This window comes from Myotis davidii, unplaced genomic scaffold (assembly GCF_000327345.1).
Source record: "Myotis davidii unplaced genomic scaffold, ASM32734v1 scaffold88, whole genome shotgun sequence".
In the NCBI taxonomy this organism is placed as follows: Eukaryota; Metazoa; Chordata; class Mammalia; order Chiroptera; family Vespertilionidae; genus Myotis; species Myotis davidii.
Window position 1 is genome coordinate 5,931,769 of NW_006300377.1, and position 7,459 is coordinate 5,939,227.

A 7,459-nucleotide genomic window follows, 5' to 3' on the forward strand; every position below is an offset into this window, starting at 1 on the left:
TAGCTCCAAGTATATCCTCTCAACGTCAGGTCTAAAACAGACTCATCTCTCTCCTAATGGATTCAACCAAGTTCCAGCATATCATTGACTTGGCATGGGTCTCAAATCCACTCTTTTTAAAAATATATATATTTTATTGATTATTTACAGAGAGGAAGGGAGAGGGATAGAGAGCTAGAAACATCGATGAGAAAGAAACATCGATCAGCTGCCTCCTGCACACCTCCTACTGGGGATATGCCCGCAACCAAGGTAATATGCCCTTGACCAGAATCAAACCTGGGACCTTTCAGTCTGCAGGCTGACGCTCTAGCCACTGAGCCAAACTGGTTAGCGCTCAAGTCCACTCTTAAGCCAACCCCTGTGATTGGAGGGATGGAATAAGCAATTAGCCAGGCCTGGGTCACATACTCTCCCCTGGAGCTTGAAATAGAGGTGTCAACCCCACTGTATCAAATGGCCTGAAAGCAGGGGAAGGTGTTTAAAAAGAGAGTGGCATGGATGCTGAGCAGGGCAAAACCGTGAGCCTGTTCTGCTTGGCTGTGTGAATGTGGATGTGACCTCTGAACTCCTTTCTGTGCCCTCTTCTCCAAGAGTACGAAGAATATCTAATGATAACTAAGCAGTTTTTGTGTGTCAGGTATTACACTAAGGGCTTTAGGTGAATCTTTGGTAGGTCCCATTATTTCCCCCCATTTATAGATGAGCAAACCAAGCAGGGTTGTTGTGAGGATTAAAAGACATATAAGAAAAATAATAGCCCTAGCTGGCTTGGCTCAGTGGATAGAGCATCAGCCTGCGGACTGAAGGGTCCCGGGTTCGATTCTGGTCAAGGGCACAGGCAAGGGTTGCAGGCTCGATCCCTAGTGTGGGGCATGCAGGAGGCAGCCGATCAATGATTCTCTCTCATCATTGATGTTTCCATCTCTCTCTCTCCCTCTCCCTTCCTCTCTGAAATCAATAAAAAGATATTAAAAAAAGAAAAATAATAAAGCCGACATTTATTATGCTCTTACAGTGTGCCAGGCCCTGAGCCAAATATTCTACATGGATTCAGATTTAATCCTCGGACCAACTCTCTCAGCCCTGGAAACACCTAGCACAGTGCCTGGTCCAGTAGGAGCTCAATGGCAGCTTCTCTCCCCTGATGCTCCCGACTTTTCATGTTGGTTCAGGTACCTTCCCAGCGGTGGCCGTCCTGGATTCCTCAAGGTTGCCAGGGTCTCTGAGCTCTTTCTCCTGCTTCTTAGAAGCCGAGAAGAGGCTGAAGTCCTGATGGGGGACGGGGTTCAATCAGAGGCGGGCAGGTAGGGAAATAAGCATGGTGAAGTGATTGGCTCGCATCACCCAATCAGTGTTTTTCCTCTGAGCAGCTTTGGACATTTTTACACATCTCTGGGGGATTGGGGTTTGCCCTATTGGGTGAGTGAGAGGTAGAGGGTTGATGTGTTCAAGGCTCCCCAGAAAGCTGATGTAAGGACCAGATACACATTCTGGTTTGCACTTCAATCCCCTTGACTGCTTTCATCCTGAGGCTAGTTGTCCATCTTTGTCCTGTCAGGTGCCAGGACCAAATGATTTTTCCCAAATGATTGTTGTTACCTAAGAGGTTCTTTGTTGAAATCTTTGACCAACTTTTCTCCTTTGGGATGGAGGGTAGGGACTGTATCTTTCATTTTTTGTGTGTTTCCAGCAACTAAATGCTTAATGTTTAGTCAAACTGAATAATAGTGATAATTTATTCCCAGCCTCCTGTGAACCTGTTACTTTACTGATCATTACATTTAATCATCACCACAACCTTGTGGTGTAGCTATATATTTGTTATCCCTATCTTACAGAAGAGGGAAGTGGCTCTGAGGAGATAGGTGACTTGTCTAAGGTCACAAGGCTAGCAAGTAGCTACATGGTAAGCTAGTAAGTGGCTTGGAACTCTCTCTTGAACTCCAGCTAGGCACCGCTAGCTGCCTATTTGACATATTCCCTGGACTGAGTTCCTGGTGTCCACTCCTCCAACCTGTTCAGTTATTTGCAACTGCATCTGTCAGGTGCTCAGGACAGAAACCTTGAGTTACCCTTAACTTCTTCCTCACACACCTGCCCTAATCCATCATCACACTCCTTGACCTCTACCTTCACAATACCTCCAGAATTGACCACTTCTCCCCCTCTCTACTGCTGCCTTCTGGTCCAAGCCATCATCATCATTCACCGGACTATTGTGATAGCCTGCCTCCTCGCTGGTTTCCCTGCTTCTGCCTGTGCCCTCTTTAATCTATTCATGACAGATTCATATGTCACACCTCTGCTGGAAACCCTTTAATGGGTAAACTGATGACTACAAGCAGAAGTTCTTATTCTGAGCTGCAAATGGTATTCTGAGCTGGCTTCCTGAGACTTCTCTCACCTCATTTGCAGTCTCTCCCATCCCCATCGTTCTGCTATACCCACTTTTCCTCAGACCATGCGTTCTCACTTCAGAGACTTTGCATATGTTGTTTACTCTGCCGGAAATCTCTCCCCCCACATACCCACATGACTTGCTTCCAGATCTCTTTCAGGTCTTTATTCCAATGTCGTCTTCTTGGTAAAGCTTTTCTTGGATACCCCATGCAAAATTCCTATTCTCCTTCCCTGTGTTATTTTTTTCCTTTTGGGGACGTACCACCACCTAAGATAATATATCTATTCTGGCTTATGTCACTCAAAAATGTATGCTCCATTATAGCAGATTTCTGGTCAGTTTTGCTCACTGCTGAATCTCCAGCTCCTTTAACCATGCCTGACACATACTAGGTGCTTAATAAATATTTGCTGTTCTTTGTTGAGTGAATTTAGAAGGAGAAATGAGGTCTGCTGACTCATTCCATTGATCCATCCTACCTCTCCAAACTCGATGTCTGTGATACACAAGTAGCTGTTTGATGGTTCTCATCCCAGGCCCCAGCACTCCTGGGCTTCTGGGGACTCGTCAATAAATGGCACCCTCCTTGCTTGAAAACGTTCTGAATCATTTGAGAAATAAGACAAAGGAATAAGGCATATGGGGACCAAAATACCAGCCTTTTTATTGAAAACACACACACACACACACACACACAACTGATCTTGAAGATAGTGCCTATGTCTGTGGATTGGTGTGCTTCCTAAAATCGATCTCAGAATTAGACAAATTTTACCACCCATTCATTGGCAGTGCTTCATACCGCAGGACCTAAGGCACAGAGAAATAGGCAGGAGTTCTTCCTCCCAAACGCGCAGATTGTTTAAGTCACGTCTGTCCTTTTAGGGGAGGAGTGAGTTGGAGGCAGAAGGAAGCCTGTGGATGCCTTTCCCATGGAGGAAACAATGCGGATGCGTGTTTCTTTTCCTTTGTTTGTCCGCACAATGTTTTTGTTTTTATTCGACTGTAAGCAAACAGCAGAATTAGCATAACAGTTAGCAACTCCAGGCTGGCTTTTGTTACACCAAGGAAGAGTGATAAATTTAACGGGCACAGACTAACGGATTTCAGATAACCCCCCACCCAGCCCTGCAGCTCAACAGGAAAGGGACTCTCCAGATTGCTTTTCCAGTCCTGCTCTTCAGAGGATACACCTTTAAATTCTGGGTTGTTATTCTTATATTAACAATCTGATGACCACATCATAGTACCAAAAAAAGCCCCCCCCAAATGGAGTTCAAATTTGATCAAAACATAAATCCAGGGTGTGTGGCCCTGTACAATTATAAAGGACAGGTAGAAGGACAAGACACCTTACAGCTCTGTCTGCTCAGGTCTCGCCTGTGAGAGTGGGAATGGGGAAGAGGAGAAATCAACATGCGTCACTGAACTTGAGAACACTGCCTGGGCTCCCGGGGCGATGTCTGTCCCCTGGCTTTCCCCTACTTCCCAGCCAGTTGCTCATAGAGCTTGGGCACATAGTCATCCTGTTCCTCCTGATAACACGTGCCGGCCACTGGGGGGTCCTACTTTTTGTGGAAAGATGCCACTTTGAATTTGCCACTCTGGTCTCCAGATCGGTTGCTGAGAATGGGCTCGTCACACTTCAGCGGCTTGGCCTGCTCCTAAACCAGCCAGACCTAGCGGTGAAGGCCTGTGCCCTTGGGAGGCCCAGAGTCCACATAATCAGAGAGGACGGTGCCACTGCTGATGTTGTTGTCCTTCATGTTGACCACCAGGAAATGGTGCCATTCCCTCAATTTGGGGTCCTTTCTGCTTGGAGCATCCGGGTCTGTCAAGACCAGGGTGTAGAGTTTACTATACTTGGATCAAGGCCATCCCATGAAATACCAGCAGGCGGGTTCTTAAACTGGGTGGGCGTTAGCACTTTGCCCAGCTCCTCGACCTCCGCCCTGAAGTATTTGACCTGCAGCGGGTGCTTTGGCCTCTCGTCCACTTCCTGCAGGCTCAAGGGCCCGGACCACTGGCTGAGGCCCCCCGGCATCGCGGGGCCCAGCGGGGACTACCGGAGAGATGCAGGGGAACCAGGGGCAGGCCAACAGCACCGACTCGGAGGATGCGTGTTTCTTATTTAACAAGCCCCAACTCTTTTATTTTAAAATAACAGCTTTATTGATATATAATTCACATGTCATAAAATTCACACTTTTAAAGTATACAAGCCAGTGGTTTTTAGTATAGTCACAGAGTTGTGCAATCATCACCACACTTTAACTCCAGAATGTTTTATTGCCCCAATGTCCTTTGAAACACAAAAGTTTTTAATGTTTACAGAGTACAATTTATCTATTTGTTCTATTGCTGCTTGTTCTTTCGGTGTCATATCTAAGAAACTATTGCCTAATCCAATGTCAGGAAGATTCACTCCAATGCTTTCTTCTAAGAGTTTTATGGTTTTAGCTCTTACATTTAGATCTATGGTACATTTTGAATTAAATGGCTTATATGGTGTAAGTAGGGGTCCAACTTCATTCTTTTGCATGTGGATATCCAGTTGTTGTCTCCACACTCTTGTCTAAAATTAATTGATCATAAATATAAGGGTTTATTTCTGGATTATCATTTCTAGTTCATGAATCTGTATGTTTATTATTATTTTTTAAATCCTCAAGTGAGGAGTGAGGATATTTTTTCCATTGATTCTAGAGAGTGGAAGGGAGGTAGTGGGTGGAGAGAAACATCGATGTGTCAGAGACACATTGACTGGGGCGGGGGATTGGACCTGCAACTTAGGTACGTGCCCTTGACTGGGAATCGAACCCACAATACTCCAGTGCCAGGCTGGCCAGGGCAATATGTTTATTCTTTTTGTTGTTAATCCTCACCTGAGGGTATTTTTCCCACATTGGTTTTTTTTTTAAGAGAGAATGGAAGGGAGGGGGAGAGACAGAGAGAGAGAAACATTGATGTGAGATAGACACAACAATTGGTTGCCTCCCACATGGGCCTGGACTGGGGTTAGGGATTGAGCCTACAACCGAGGTATGTGCCCTTGACTGAAATTGAACCTGGGACCCTTCAGTCCACAGGCTGATGCTCCAACCATTGAGCCAAATCTGCCAGGGCAAATATGTTTATTCTTATGCTAGTACTATGGCCAGACTTATTGACTGTTAAACACTTGCTTTTTAAAACTTAACTGTGAATCTTGAAGATCATTTTATAGCAGCACATACAGATCTACCTCATTCTTTTTAACAGTTGCATACTCTTCCATTTTGTCCAAATGTTCCCAGACTGAGGGATATTTAAACTATTTCCAGTTTTTTACTATTACCATCAATTCTGCAGGAAACATCCTTGTATTAATTTATTTGTACATGTCACGCTGCTTTGGGAAAAACTTTGAAAAGTAAAAGAACCATATAAGAACAAGGGTTTTTCTGATTAGGAGGTTTGCTGTTATCTTTCTGCAACTCTACCTTCTCCTTTCTGGCACCCCCAGTCTTGACCATCAGTGCTCTCAGCAGACAGGAAAGCTCTCCATCACTGGCTCTAGCAGTTGGAATAGAGTGTCTCCTGGGACACTGGCGTGGAGCGGACAGCACTGTTCAGCAGTTACTAGATTCAGCCTGGCTGCTCCCAGGTCATGGCCTGTTTTAGTCTGGAGTGCTGAGCTACGGATGCTGGTGTGCAGCACATTGATGACTGCAGGAGTAGCCCAGAGCCATGCCTCTGGGATGACCTTGGCTGTCAGGGTGCCCTGGGTGCTGCTGTTTTGCTGTATCAGGCTCTGATGTCTTCTGACCAGGAGAGGGCAGTAGTAAGCTGCCTAACACTTGTGCCAGGCTCATGGGAGGCCCTTCTCCCAGTACAAGTTGTTTCTGCCTTGGAGCAGCGCCACTAAATCTCTTTATTCTTGAGGAAGGAAGATGTGTTAGAGGAAATTTGGTAGAATATGCGTTGAGGATAATATAGGAGAAAATAAAATCAAGGTAGCTCCCCCCCACCATGAAAATAGCTTTATTTTTTCTCATAAATATAATGTACACACACTATAAAAACTTCAAACAATACAAAGAAGTACAAAGCAGAAATGAAACACTGCCTGAATCCCATGGCATGAAATAACCACTGTTCACTTTTTCGGGAGTATTTTTGTAACCTACATTTTTTTTTACCTGGAAGATGTGGCCATCTATTCTTGTCAATACCTTTAATGTTTGAGGCCTCAGGATCTGTAGGTACATAATGCTTCTTAAATTTTTCCACCTGTGTTACCCCAAAGGCAGAGAAGATGAATGAATGCATTGCTGGGCGGGCGGTGTGTGAGATAGTGTGTGGTGCTGAAATGTAAGACAGAGGGAAAAACTTCTTTGAAATTATTGGGATTTTACCTTTAAAATTCAGATAAATTTTGTATTATACCTCATAACATTAAAACAATTTTTAAAAATCCTTACCCAAGGATATTTTTTCCATTGATTTTTAGAGAGAATGGAAGGGAGGAGGAGGAGGGGGAGGAGGTGGAGGAGGAGGAGGAGAGAAAGAGAGGCATTTATTGGAGGGAAAGACATCAATTGGTTGCCTCCCACATGTGCTCCAACCAGGGCCAGGGATCAAACCTGCAACCAGGTATGTGCCCTTCACTGGGAATCAAACCCGTGAACCTTAAGTGCCCAAACTCTGACCACTGAGCACACCGGTCAGGGTACTTCATAACATTTTGCATTCTATTTCATGTTTATTTTTATTTTAAAATATTGTCTTTTCTTTTTCAAATCTTTTTATAACATTCTATTGTGTGTATGCACCATAATCTACTAAGCAAAATGCAGTGTTCGACATTTAAATCATTTCCAATTTTTCTCTAATATAAATACTATTGCAATGAGCATTCTTATGTATATACTAGAGGCCCGGTGCACAAAAATTTGTGCGCTTGGGGAGGAGGGGGGCTCCCTCAGCCCGGCCTGTGCCCTCTCACAGTCTGGGACCCCTCGGGAGATAATGTCCTGCTGGCTTAGGCCTACTCCCGGGTGGTAGAGGGCAGGC

The 7,459-nt window shown here is 44.9% G+C and overlaps 1 pseudogene; it reads right to left on the reverse strand.

Annotated features, from left to right (window-relative positions):
• Nucleotides 1-3,457: 3,457 nt before the first annotated feature.
• On the reverse strand, nucleotides 3,458-4,519 carry LOC102768217 (annotated as a pseudogene).
• Between the last annotated feature and the right edge of the window lie 2,940 nt (nucleotides 4,520-7,459).